General features: G+C 36.3%; 2 protein-coding genes across 5 annotated transcripts in view; one reads left to right on the top strand and one right to left on the bottom strand.

Moving 5' to 3' along the window:
• The window catches only part of MARCHF1 (membrane associated ring-CH-type finger 1), a 404,383-nt gene that overhangs the window by 63,186 nt on the left and 326,219 nt on the right, over positions 1–14,978 (top strand). Inside the window, exon 1 of one of the 4 annotated variants that reach the window (XM_084518151.1) lies at positions 14,813–14,946. The exons of the other annotated variants lie outside the window; for them this stretch is intronic. The gene's annotated coding sequence lies outside the window, so the exon portion shown is untranslated. Of the gene's footprint in view, positions 1–14,812; positions 14,947–14,978 lie in introns of those variants that run through there. 4 annotated transcript variants of the gene reach the window in all.
• KLHL2 (kelch like family member 2) overlaps positions 1–14,978 on the bottom strand; it is a 271,198-nt gene that overhangs the window by 155,722 nt on the left and 100,498 nt on the right. The window lies entirely within an intron of this gene.

Raw genomic sequence — 14,978 nt, 5'->3', positions numbered from 1 at the left:
CTCGAGAAAAATGTTAAGTTTTGTGCACCCACAATGAAAGCTGCCGGGGAGGTGGTTTCTGGAAGTCTTCTTAGAGGAAAGGTAATGGGGGTCAGGACGTCACACTCACACTGTAAAATAAGAAAGAATAAAACTTTCAGCAAACTTGCAAAGCTTCCCAGCATCATCAGAACTGCAACTGTAGGGCAGAGGGAAGATGCTTAGTGATAAAAGATGTTATCACTTAAGTTCTTTTTTACTGTCTTTCAGAGCTATATTTTCATTCTACTTGCATCCTTCTTCAGAATATTGGTTGTTGATAATTACCTACAAAAAGGAAGTGGTCCTAACAGGAAATTAATTAAAGCATGTTCCTTTCTCTGAATGCACATATAAGACTATTGTATTGATTTTATACTGTAATTACAATATTTTTATATACAATACTATTAATGTAAAATAATATTGATCGGTACTTACAGGGTTGCTCAAGCTAGTGATAATCATCAGAGAAAACTTCATTTTTGTTGAAATGTACAGGATAATAATCTCAGCTAATTCTTTTCCAGTTTAAATGTAACTCTCTGGGTAGCCTTCACAACTGAAAAAAATCATAACCATAATAACCTGTTTTCTTTTTCTCATGTAGTTTGTTTCACATGTACTGCTACAACAGACCAACTAACAGTACAATTTTTATATTCTTAAACAGTATCTATCCTCATCATTTACACTCCCCCTCCCCAGCAAAGAAAGGAATATGCTATTTCATCACTTGGTTTAATGAGCTGTTTCTTTAAATATTATTTTACAGTGAAAGGGCGGGACCACTTCAAAGCTATTACTTGCCATCTTCTCTTCCTTACCATCCTCTTCAACTTAGCTTTGCTGCTTTTAAAACTCCTCTTTTATTGACTACCCTTCAAAGCTGTGTTTTTTTAGATCTGGCTTCTCCCTACCAAATTTTCTTCTTTATTCTCCACCTGTCTTGTTGAAAACAAACTTTTCTTTCTAGTATGTTGGCTTTTGTGACATTGTAAGGAATGTTTCACTGCTGTATGTTTGCGTTAAACCATTCTCTTATCACCTTTTCCATACAACACTTTTCTGCTTGCCTTTATTTTCCTGGAGGATGATGTGCTGGTGCATTGAAATTGTCAAGTGTTTCCGAGTTAGGAAACAGGAAAACAAGTCAGTTTAACATAAGGGGTGCTAAAGAGGATGGGAAGAAGCCAAAATGTGGCAGCTCTGTAGATGGGCTACTATTCAAAGGAACCTTTAAGCCCTACTGCCCTTCATACCTTATTGGAGTGCGTATAGAATTGGGTGTCTTTCCAAGGCTTGCTAAATCAGTATTTTTCTCTGATCACTCTTTTTCAAGTGATCAGTCAAATCCAGAAAAGGTACTTGCATGCTAGAAGAGTACCCTCTGAGAGAGGTTAATTGTGAACTGACTTTTAATGTAGGAAAAAGCCTAAAAAGTATGATTGAGAGTTTCAGTAGGTTTGAATTGAGATTCTTAAATTATTTCTTTTTCTAATAGTTACTCTCATATTTCTGTTGTAAGATTTTCTAGGAATGCAGGCAAAGCCTTTGTTCTGGGAAGTCGTAGTAAAAGCCTTCATAAGAGATTCATACGAGCTTTCATTGAATGGTAATTACCTGTATGTTACTGGTTACTGGTATTTATTTATTTACTTGTTTATTTATTTACAACTGTGAGACCAGAGGTTTGTGCCACATGGGTGCAAGTTGAGAATGAAAAAAATAATACTAAGCAGATCATCTCATCAGCTTGTAAGAAGTAATATTTCTTCAGCCCGCTTGTGTCTTTTATTCTTTTAACATACAAAAATATATTTTAGGAACTTCTGGATGCCATTTGGGAATCAAAGTGGAGAAAGAGCATATAGTTGTGGAAGAGCCGTAGGAACACTGCTCTATTAATACACTGTAATGAGTTATGCACATCTTGCATTTTGTCACAACTTCTGAGAAATATGAGCTCCAGAAAACCCTAAAATTACATCTGCAAGTGACATCCATAATATCTCAACATATATTAATTTCTTCAAACTCTTGAAAGTTTCTCATTCATACTTGAAGCTTTCAGTCTTGAGCAGCAGCCTGAGAGCTGGGATTATGATTTGTGACACTTCTGGCTTCCCAAATGTGGTTTGTCCACAAGGGTCCGTCTTACATCTGGAATTTACTAATTTGTAGGAGTGTTACATGAAAGAGAGAAGAGGAGAGTGATGTTTTACATATTAAACCGGTGTATTTCACCCTAGTTCAATAAATATTCTTTGGAATCAGTTTTTGTAGATTGTATACTAGGATGTAATAAAACTCTGACATTTGAGCTGTTTATAGATTAGTAAATCAAATAAGGTCTAAACTGGTGAAAGGTGACCATAGACAATTAACCCATTATGGGATGATACTTTTGAGGTTCAAAACATGTTATCCTGATCTTGCTTTGATCAGCATCTGTACTTTATAAATGACTTCAAAAAAGGAATTATCTACTGAAGAATAGAGTTTGTATCTGAAGTAGTATCCTAAAATCATAGAAGCCACAGAATTTTTTCTGTTATTTCTCAGTCCTGCTAATAAATCCAGGATGGAAACACAATCTCTCTTAATTTTACTTTTAATTCTCAGTAAATGTATGTATTTTGTAGTTCAAAGTACTATCCTCTCAGGTGCTCATTTTGCTTTTCTATGTGCTGGAAAAAAAATGTGCTTGGCCTCAACAAATTGAGATTTATGAATTATCATTGTGAAATTTTATATAGAGTTGGCTCATAATCTTAAAGTGGTAGGGGGAAAAAAGTGATGAGAAGTGCAGCATTGTGAAGTCTTTATCACTTGGCAGTGCATCATTGGCAGTAAGGAGGTTAGGTCAGAGGCACCATCCCTGACCTAACCTGCTCACTACCTGGGAGAATTAACAACAGTCCTGAAAGGTGAAGAACATTGTAGGTATAAGAAAAGGAGGAGAGGAGGAAGCAGACAGAATTCAGTTAGAGTGCTCCTGGAAACACAGGACAGGAAAGGTCTGAAGTAAGGAGAAAGAAATAGTGTTATTGGGAAGTTTTAGTGGTTTAACAATGTTCTGCAACATCAGATTTTCCCCAGTTATGACAAGCTAAAAGAACTTACTATAAGAAATAACAAAAAAGGGTGGAAGCTATAAAGAAAATATATTATTCTGCATCTTTTAAGAGAAAGAAAAATAATGAGTAGGTTTCTGACATTATCTAGCAAATTATTATTATTTTTTTAAAAGACTTCTGCTGCTGCTATTTTCCTTTTTGATCTGCTATGAATTCACTGAAGTGAGTACATAATGCATACCAACATAAAGACAGAGTTAAGTTTCCTGACTCTTAAAAGAAGGAGAAAAACAGGACTGCATGGAAGAATGTGTTGGAGAACAAACTCTCATCAATGCCACCAAAGGAATCATTCAGTTTCTGCATTGTATCATTTATGGAAATAAAAAAGTAAAATATAGCTGTAATAGCCCCTTTGCTTCTCTTGAAATTCAATTCATTATCTAGTTTTCTAGCAAAGAAGAAGAAAAGGTGATATCAAGACGTGAGATGCTTGAATATTTTACTGCATTTAAAAAAATATATATTCTTGCAGTGTTCATACCAAAAGTTATCTGTGATTTGCTAGTGAAAATTAGCCACTTTGGAGCAGGAAAAAATAGAAAAATAACTTTACACTTAAAGACTGCACCCATGTTCAGTCATACATGAATCTTCTGACTGTATTTTGTGCAAGACAGTGGTTGTTGCCCCAAGTGACAAAAGTTTGGATAACTATGTGTACCCCCCATGCATTCTGTCTGTTCAAAGGCCAATTTTGCCATCATTACTGATGGAAATCTCTTATGTCAAGAATGGTTGAATCAGACCATGTCACTATTTGTTTCTGCATGGAGTCAGGTATCTGCCAAACCTCATGAGGCTCTTATGTTGTCTAGCATTTCCACTTGTCAGGAAGCCTTTCAATGCAAGTATATTTCTCCTTAATAGTACCAGAGTAGTTAATGCAGTTCCTAACTAAAACTAAATCAATCAAATTGCCGCAGAAATTACCAGCTACTTTACTTTGTGCACCTTGGCCATTTTTAAAATTATTTTTTTAGATTTACTGTGGAGTATTCCCCATCAGAGGCAGCCTTAAAGATATTTTCATATTTCAAATTGGACCATGCTATTTTTGGTAATGGTATGACTTAGCTGGTGGTCGCCAACAAGAGGTGTCCCTTAACAGAAAAAGAGATATAGCTTCAGGACATTATAACTTTGTAAGTTGATTCAGTAACTGTCTGCTCCTAGGAGGAGACTGTCTGCAATGGCCATCTCAGTATCAGTCTGAAACTTAGTATTTCTAGTTTTTTACAAGAACAGACTTTATTCTAAAATGTTACTTAGAAGCATTGGAACTGTTTTGAATGGAAATATGTAGTAAGTCAGTGGTTCACAGGACTGCACAATACAACTTAAAATTGTATATATTTCTTTATTGAAATATCTGTGTGAGGACTCAATCAGTCAGGGATTAGTAATGACCTGTAACGCTGTTCAGATGTAGCTCAAGTCATTGCAGAGAGCTTCCCTGTGTTGGTAGCTTCGCGTTACATACCATCTGGGATCGGCTTCAGCTGGTCTGTCAATAGGAGTGTCTAGTTAGGTGTATAATACGAGTTTTAACGATGTCAGTCAAAATTACTATGCACTTTTATATGAGAAATCTAAAAGTATAGTGTGCCAAGCAGCATGTGCTGGGAAATAGAATAAAATCACAGAATCATCTAGGTCAGGAAAGACCGTGAGGATCCCCAGGTCCAACCACCACCCTGACCTACAGGTCCCATCACTAAACCATGTCCCTTAGTGCCACAGCCACGATGGTGACTCCACCACTTCCCTGGGCAGCCTGCTCAGACACTTGGCCACCCTCTCCATGAATAAATTCTTCCTCATGTCCAATCTAAACCTCCCTGGGAGCAACTTGAGGCCATTTCCTTGTGCCTTATCACCTCAAAAAGGAGACCAGTGCAGCCTCCTTTCAGGTAGCTGAGGAGAGCAATGAGGCCTACCCTCAGCGCCCTCTTCTCATGAGTTCAGTTACCTTTTATATATGTTATGTAAAAATGGTGCTTTTTATGTTTGAATATTTTACTGTAATGCCAATGTGAAACTGAACACAAAGAAAGAAAAAAGAAAATGTTTTACTCCAAAAATACGTATTTTTTCTGTTTTCTTATCTCTCACTTAAGGTATCTGAGGAAATGATTTGCTCACTGAGGCAAACTTTAAAAACTACCCAGACACTTCTGAATTGAGTGAAATGCTGGTGCAAAAGTCATCAATAACAGAGCATGCTGACACAGCCCGATGCTGATCCATCACTGCAGTTCCCGAGGAGACATTATGATGCATTTCATCTCCATGTGAGGAAAATGTTAGGATGTTAATATGGGTATAACTGACAACATACATTTCAGTAAGTTATGGAATTCTTACTCTCTCCATATAATTGAGAATTTAGTTTTAAAACATTAATTACAAAGCAACTTCATTTTTCTTTTCACACTGTCACAACTTATAAGCAAACTGAGAGCATTGACTTTATTGTTAAATATTCATTTTGAGGCAAGGAGATTTAGTGGTACAATTGCTGTTACTATTTATGGGAACTGATGTGATTAGCCCCTGTTCAGGTGTCACAATGAATTTACTTCTGTATTTCCAAAATTAACAGGTATAGTATAGAAAGGCTAAAGACTAGAATTAGTTGAATTTAAAAGAAAAATAATTACAAATGCCTTCATTTAGAGATAAAAACCTTTGGAGAAAAAAATGTTTTGACATTCCCAAGGAGGTGCTGAAAACAGGTTAATAGTAAATTTAGCTTGCGTATGATTTTATATTTTCTATTTCTTTTCATAGAAAATACATACCATCTCCCTACCAGTTTTTATAAGTTAGGAGTCTTTCAGTGTAAAATCTGATCTTTTTAGGTGATAGTTTGAGGTTGAATTACAAAATCAACATCCTCTCACATAATTTTATGAGTTATCCTCAGTGGCAAACCTTTCGCAAATATCTAGAGCAGGGACATGGAATAGATAGCTATGCAACTGTTAAATCTCCTGTTCCTTTTTCTTTTCCCTTGGTGTTGGACCTTAAAATGTGTATAACTATTACAATGAGGATTTACATGTTTTGAACCCAAACATTTCCTATGTGTCTATATTCAGGAGTGTGTAGGATGGCTTTTAACTGTATTTCACCTCTTTTGACCAGGGACAGGGAGCTACCTAACTTCACCCGAGTGCTATATCCATTAAACTTGCTTCATTCGTAGCATGGACCACACTGAATGAATGCAGTGGCAAGTCCACCTTTCCTCAGTGCTGTGCCTCTGGAAGAGGAAGAAGAGCCAAGTAGTGGCTGGAGTCCTCATCCATGGAATGGCTTTCAGCCTTCCTAAATAAGTTTAGTTCCTGCTTAGAAGCAAGACTGGGACACAACTTTCTCCTCGTGCCCCAGGAAGTTTATGATTAAGGAATTCAGAACCAGAAGGAATGAATTCTGGGGAATCTGTCTCTTCAGCCTCAAGATAAGCTTGTTATCTCAGAAGCTGGTCTGTGTCCCAGCCCATTTTGTGCAAGGGGAGAGCTGTTTGCCTCAGATCTCTGAACTTTGATCTGAACCAAACAGAAGAGGCCTGCTGCATTGGTCCCTAAGGTCCAGAGCAGGGATGTTTGCTGGAGTTTGCGATGGCTCTCATCTTCTGGATTCCTCCCAGAACACAGAGTTAGCATGTCGTTTACACTTAAGTTTTTCTTTGTAAATTAATCGTGCACTGACAGCTGCTCTTTCAAAGTGTAGGGAGCTTAAGTGCTTTGAAATTTGAAAAAGTGAGGAGACCTGAGCCTGCTTCTGCTGCTATTGCAGTGTTTATCGTCGGTACTTAAAATGGCCAATGTCAATACAATCCATAACAAAAGGAAAAAAAATAAAATAAAAAAAAAAAGCTTTAAACTAAGAATTATACATATATTTACTCACCTCTGTTTAGCATTTCTTTATGGCCTGCCTAGCCTTTCTTATTGAATAAAAGTCTTTTATATTGATTTAGCAGTGAAATAGATGAGGAGTGCTCACACAATCTATTCCATTGACTGAACTCCACTGGAGAAATGCACACTTGAGCAGTGGTAATGAATAGGTTGAACTGATAACTTCTAAGTTTCCTAAGCTATGATTATCTGCTTATCATGTGAGTTAACTCCTTAGATCCACATAGTGTGATAGTATTTAACAGAACAAAGGTCTATATTGTGTTCTTGAAAAATATCAATATTTTTTCAGGAACTTTGCCATTTTCTGGAAGAATGAAACCATAGTATGTTATCCCTCCTATGCCCCCCACCCTCCCCCCCCAAAAAAAAAAAAAAAAAAAAAAAAAAGAGGGAAAAACGATCAGGTTACTAATAGAAATATTTTATATCTGTGCCTATGTGGAGGGGTTTTGAATGTGTGGGAGATGACAAACATAATACAGATGTTCAGCTGAAGGGCCATGACAAAAGAAAGGAAGATCACAGAAATATAATACAAAGATTAATAGTAGTGTAAAGATGGAAAGGTCTAACTATTGTTATTATAGTCAAACATAAAACATTTTTCTTTCAGGTTTCTCCTTTTCTGAAAACAGGGATGGTAAGTCATTCCCTAGCCACTGCCACAGTGGATAAAAAGTTCCTTTTATCAACTTCAGATCCAGCTGATATATCCTTTGCAAACTTACTTCTTGTTTGTGTTCTCAAATGACAGCACTACAGTGCACAAAATTATTTTCCAAAAGAATGACTTCTGGAGAGATCAAGTAGGAGATGCTTTTTGCAAGCTGAGATCAATTCAGCTTTTTGTAAGCTAGCTCAAAATCAAGGGGTATTTTTCTCTGACTAAAATAAAATGAAAATATCACATTGTGAAAAGGCCTCCCTTGGAAAATTTATTTTTTGTTCAGATTATGAATTATTTAAAATTTTAAATGAGGTGGCTTGATCAAGTTTGAGAAAGTACTTGTCAGGCAAAAGGAAAAATTATCTAGAATGTCAACCAGATCTTCTGTTTGATTTGCTTTGGGAATTCCATTATGTATATTTACCCCAAGTGAGGGGGTAATTTGGATTTGCCCTGAAAGCTGTTGTTCGTAATTCTTAAAAATATATGCACATGGTGGATGATGTAAGCTTTTTTTTTTCTTTTTTTTTTTTTTTTTCTTAAAACTGTATCCAGTTCTGTGAACACATAAAAATCCTAGTATATAAGCTCCTAGTAAAAAAGCCTGGAAAACAACACAGTATTCCTATGTAAATCAGATGGCTATGCCTTTAAATTCTATCATTTGGTTTGCTTATGACTGCAAGTATAGTAACCTGAGATGTTGAATTAAGTTTTTACTTTTACTTTTCTTAAATGTGTTCTTGGTCTTACTGTCTTCCTCTCTCCATTACACAAAGGCAGGAGAGTTCTCTTCTGGTGACAATGCATTTAATTGGGGGAGTACAATTGCATTAGGTATAGGAAAGGTAAGATGTCAATTTCTTAAACTGTGTAAAAGTCCGGTCCTATTTGTTTTTATGGTTTGTACCCCTGCAGTACCATACCAATCACATATTACTATAGCTCCACTCACCTGAGTAATTACAACTGGCAAAAGGGAGATTTTAATGGTTGTGGCTGAGTCTCTGAACTTTCTGACTAGGAAGCTGAACACAAAATTCCCCACACCACCATGTGGAGTTGTATTTTCACTGTAATTTCCAAATGCTGTGAAGAGGGCAATTTTCATCATGGTAAAGAGAATGGCAGCTGTTCATGTACAGCATGAATGTGTTACTGGATTTACCAGACACACACTGTAGAATAGGGCTAAGTTGTTAAAAGAAAATAACAGCATATCATTTATTTCTTTGGCTTCTCCCAAAATCACAACTGGTGGCAAAAGCCAGACAACCACACAGCAAGCATGCTCAAAATGCTTCCAGTTTCTCAAGCATTGTTTTAAAAGTAAGCAATAGAAAAGGGAATGAAGATCTACTGGTTAAAGCATTAAAAACAAATAGTTGAGAATAAATCTCCCCCTGCCTACTGAGTCCTTGTGGTTTGGTACCTGCCTCAGTCTTGTTTGGTACCTTCCTCTGTCTAGCAGGTTTTCAGCGTCTCTGTGAGCTGCACAGCCCATACATAGCTCTCTTTGGGTCCTACAAAAATCTCTTTTTCTCTGAGACCAGTTGGTGAGTCTTTTCCATGTAATTGCTCTTAGGGCCTTTTTGCTTCCAGCAGTATCCCATGATCCACCCATTCTTTTCTTCTCTGCATACTGGAAGCGTCTCCAAGTTGTGTGTGATTTTTTTGGTTAATTTTCTAACGCATAAAGCACAACAAAGAAATAAGTTTAATTATTTTATATCAGGATTTATTCTGGCGATCCTGAAGTAAGATTTGGACAGGGCATTTAGAAAACTCTAACTTGAATTATTCCTCGTACTGCAGTTACTTGGAAAGGAAAATAACTGGGCAGGTTATGTTCAAATGAATGATGAACATATTAAATCTCTTATCTGAGATGATCTCTTAGCTGCTGTCTTAGGTGTACAAGGAAGGACTGACAAATATAACTCTTTACTCAGTTGAAAGGGAGTTGAACAGCTCTTCAACAGGCAAATCGTGGAGGAAAAAATGCTTTTCAGTTAGCTGACAAAAAGCTCCAGAGAGACAAATATAGAACACAGCCCTAATTTCTTCCAACCATTTAAGAAAGGGAAATTTGAAGAGTCTGTGTAACTTTCACTATTATATTCTCTTTCATACCTGGGGGTATGTATGATCATCTTCTTAAGAGGGGTTGTTAAAATACACACACACACAAACACACAAAATCTTTCAGAAGGAAAACCATTTGAAAGACTGTCTTGCGATGCTAATTTTCCTTTATTTACTTGTCCCATCTGCCTCTAAAGAGTTGAGATAATGATTCTGGCATGTAACATGTCAACTTTGGGTATATTTCTAACTCTCATGCACATGGATGCTTATCGTTACCATGGAAGCAAATAAAACCACTGGCTGAGAATATCAACAGTTACCAGTGCATCTACCAGCCCAACAACAATATGTTATCATACAAGTGAACAGCAGTACTAGAAGATTCTGCAGTAAATGGTATCTGATTTGCTCTCAGTCATGGCTGCTGTTACAGATTTCAGGCAGTCATTTCAAAATGAAATTATCTTTTGCAAGGTCACTGCTTGTATGTGATGGACATTTGCTTGTGAAGAAATTCACTTCTGTCCTTGACAGTAACACCTAAGTTTGTAGTGGTGTTCTGGTTTAAATAATCTGAAGTCAGAATAAAAGAACAGTGAATCTGCTGCTATTGATTCATATAGACACCACCACTATGTCTTGTGGGCTACAGAAAAAACACACCCTGCACTCTTGTAAAGATTGAAGTACTAGACAAAACAGATGTTTAGGATATCAAGTGTAAGACATGTGAGGATAGGTGTATATGTGTGTGCGTGTGTATAGTAATAAAATAGTTTGAGTATATTTTATGTATGTACAGACAAACATGACACAATGCAAGCAGACACCACAGTTAACACATTGCCTAGCCTTGAGAAGTGAGGATATTTGGTTAGGATTAGTGGTGGTTTTCAGGACTTTGTGCTGTTTTGACTTGGTTCGTCAGTGCTTTGTCTGGAACACCAGCTCATGTAAGCTTGGAGCACAGCAGGGATCAAGGAAGCCACACCTGGTCTTCTGCAAAAGTCGTTAAGTGAGGACAGAGACAGAAAGTCATTAGCGTGCCATAACATAGGTATTAGTACTACTTTCTGTCTTAAGTGGTGAACTCAAAAAACATCAGTTTAAAAATGCAAAAAAACTCCATGGGAAAAACCAAAGGGAAGAGGAAATTGAACAAAACAGGAGAGAAGGAGTTTGAGATGAAGAAAGAACCCCATACTTTGTCCCTCTCAGCTTGTGATTTTTCTTGTTTGTAAGATAATGAAGATGTGAGAACTTTTGCCCAAAGATTTTTTTTTTTTCCATTGAAGATTTAAAACACCAAGAAAAATCAGAAACTGATGAGAGACCATAATATAGGACCACTTTAAACTCCTTCTGACACATTTATGGAGGGGAATTGTTTATTTAAAATATTTATTTTGGCTCTGACAGCCCAATTTTTACTCCACAAGTAACTCTATAGCTATTTTTGGATGATCCCTGACATAACATCAAATAGTAGTGTTCACAAAAGCAGCAACCTTTTATCAATGGGCAGCTTTTGGAAATGGGAATTCAGTGCTTGGAGAGCTTGGTATCTCATACCATGACAGGCTACATGATAACGGAGCAGAATAAAATGAGATTTCTCCCCTAGCTGTAGAATGAACCTGTAAATTATGCTGTAACAGATACGAATCTGTTGCTGTTAAATGAGGTAGCTGATGCTTCAACTCTTCTGTTTCTCTTTAGGCTAAATTTTATTAATGGTGTCTCGATGTATGTGGGAGAGGGTCTCCTCTTTGAGATCACTTTTACCTGCCATTATGTACGCTGTGTAAGTGGCACATCAGTGACATCCAGTGGCAGCACATATTGATCACAGGCATGTTATGCTTGGGTGCACCTTGAGGGGTGAATCCCATCAGTTTCCCTCCATTTTCTCATGACCTAGCTTAAGGCTGCAGCTGGGGAACGCAGCTACACATGTGTACTGGGTTCCTTGCTCCCATGCCTGCAAAACCCTCGGAGAGTGGTACAGCAGGGAGAGGGATCCCACATTTCTCTGTAAGGAATGGAGAAAGTCTTGTGACAGATTTTCAGCTGTGGCATCATCGTAAGTAGAAGTGTTCTCAGACACAGGGCCTGATTTTTGGGTGGTCCTGTGTGGAGCCAGGAGCTGGACTTGATCCTTGTGGGTACCCTGTGGGTCGGCTCCGTATATACAGTAGCGTTGTGTCATCCTATATGATTTTTTTTAACAAATACTTGAGCAGAAGAATTTACCAGAACTGCCAAGCAAGAGAGAACAGGTTTTACACAAGTAAGAAAAGTGATGAACTGTTAGAGCTAGCAAGAAATTTAGTGATATCTCTGGCAGATTTTTTTTGTTGTTGTTAAGGTGACAGGTTTTCTTAAAGTGACTGAATTTACAGACTTGAATGTTCATCATTTTAAAATGTGCTATTATTTTTAATATATAAAATGTTAAGGGTTTCCTTTATCAGCCAGGGAGTGCTGTTCTAAACACAAGATACAGCTGTATTTCTGTCAAACTTTCTTCATCGTATTACAGCAAGTTTTTTACTGAAGGTTATTCTGAATTCATTATTTCTTGCTGAGAGTAAATGAATAGTAGAACTACAAAAAGTCAAACTAAGTTACAGCATTTGAAACAATCATTCTCAGTTGGCACTAATTGAAAGCAGAAGCAGGCCATTTTTCAGTACACAGAAAATGTATGTAATACAAAATATACATTTTAACATTTTATTGGAAGGGTTTTCTCCTAGATACAGTTCTTATTCAATGTAAGCTCATTCCAATCTTACAAAATAAATTGTGTGAAAAAATATCTCAGTGTACTAAATTTCCAGTGTAAAATGTTGCTTTAAATAAGTCAGCATATTTCAAGAAAACAAACTCAAAGAAATTATTGCCACTTTCTAGATTTTAAAATTTAAAACATGGATTTTTGATAGAATATTTTCACTTCAGTAGAATTTTTTGATTTCTTTTAAATAAAGTTGAATATTTTCAGTATTAAAAAAAAGCCAGTTTCAACATTCTTAGAATTTATTGTTCAGAAATTTGTTTTGAATAACTGTATAGTTTACTCTGGTTTGGAAAACAGAAGGAAATAACTTGATGAAACAAAAACCTTATGTTTTACCAGCTCTCTTATCTGGTGCATATGAATTACAGGACTTAATTTTAACTCTTTGCCATTTTACTGATTTTCACTGGTAATACTGAATAACTAATTTAATATTATTCATTTAAATGATCTTCCAAATCAAAGAAGTCACAAAAATATGACAACACATATTGTTATATACATTCCTCCATTCTGTCTGCTTTTGAAGATTTGATGATCATCTACCATGTGATCAAAATGCAGACATGAGACCTTATTTTCATTAGGTTGGAATTCTAATACAAGTCCTGAAATTGCATGCATAATTCTTCAGCTTACAGTAAAGTCATTAAAAAATACATATATAAATATTCTCAAAAGGGAAGTCTGTGCAAGAACAAAACATCACACTTTTATTCATTCTGTTGCATATATTGCAAAAGGATGCAGAAAGTCCTTCTAAGGAAATAGATGTATTTTGCTGGATGCATTCACGTTAATACAAAGGTTGGCTGCAATATGGAAGAGAAGATGAAAGAATGAGAACGCAAAAACAGACAGGACAGTTTTACCATATTTCAACTGTTAGCCCAGCCAATACCAGAAAGGAAATAAGCCCATGAACGTTAAGAAACTTTCTGATTTCTCAAGAGAATCCGTGGTCAGATTTGTTCCATTCTTGTACTATGAAGATGGATTCTCCTATTCTTCTGTGACAAATGACTATTTCTGCCTGTTTATTGGGAAGGCAGATGAAGTCAGAAGAAAAATTCCATGTTGTAGCTGCATTTGACAGGCTCTTTGTTTTACTCAGATTTGTTTGGAACAGTGAGGAAATAATGCCTGATACATCCATATGAATATGAAGTTATTCGAGGATCCAGAAGGAAAGAGAAAAATAGAAAAAAAGAATCAAGTTTGATGGATAGGGCTGTATCCCTTCTTACAGAAGTGCGTTTTTTTTATTATTGTTGTTTTGTTTTGTTTTGCTTTGTTTTTTCAGGGAGTGGGAAGCTCATTAAAATACTTATAAATGTCTCTATCCACCTGTGCTTATTGCACTAAACCAAGAAACTCACCTGTCCCAGTGACTCTCCTGACTAATTCACAGGTTTTACTTCAGATGCTTAGAATCTGCCATTGTAACATTTTATAGACTGTCATTGTGGTGTCCCCACTTTTTTCCCTATGCTTTACTGAATCAATCTATCTATCTAAGGGAATTTAATTTTGAAGGGTTCATTATTAGGGGATCTTAGTTGTAAATGCTCGATCTATAGGAATTCAGCTTCTAGAATTTGCATTTCCTTTTTTTTTTCTCTTTTCAGATTTTCACAATTTTTCAGGCTCAGACCATGACCTACAAAGTCCTGTTTTAAGCATTTTAAAATATTTTTCTATAAAATTAAGCTCCTCTGGACTTGACCTGATATTGGTCATTTCTTCATAAAAAAACTTTCACCACCCTCACTTATGCATCACAGCTGAATTTCTTGTGTTTTCACAAGTGAAAACACAAATTTTTAGCTAAATCTTTTCAGCTGCTCTTAATAAGAGTGTTTGGCCACAGTGCTTCAAGAACAAGTAGGAACCACATGTGAAATCCTTTCTGCTTTTTTTTTTTTTCTTCATTTTTTTCTGATTAATGCATTCAACCATTTTCTCTGGTCATAACCATACAGTTATGGTTATGACAGATAAGCCTGTCCTTTTTCACAGCACTATAAAAGCTGTGATAGCATAACCCTTTTGCTGAAAGCCTGAGATAGCCAGGTTTAATCTGGATCTGCAGTCTTGTTTACCTTCTAAAGATTATATAAATGGCTGAATCGTGAAATTTGGACTCATTAAATACACCTGTCATGTAATTAGCTGAAAGTAGAAAAAAATTATAAAATCACATTTGGATTTACTTCTCTTCTTTCTTTAGTGGTCAAAGACAATACACAGTACCTTGAGTAAGAGAAGACTATTTTGCTTTTTGAGTGAGTTCCTCGGGTAAGAAATGAGCAAACTCTTGATACTTAATT

Source organism: Aythya ferina (assembly GCF_964211825.1).
Source record: "Aythya ferina genome assembly, chromosome: 4".
Classification (NCBI taxonomy): domain Eukaryota; kingdom Metazoa; phylum Chordata; class Aves; order Anseriformes; family Anatidae; genus Aythya; species Aythya ferina.
Note: the sequence above shows the minus strand (reverse complement) of the source record. Positions and strands in the feature narration are given on the sequence as shown.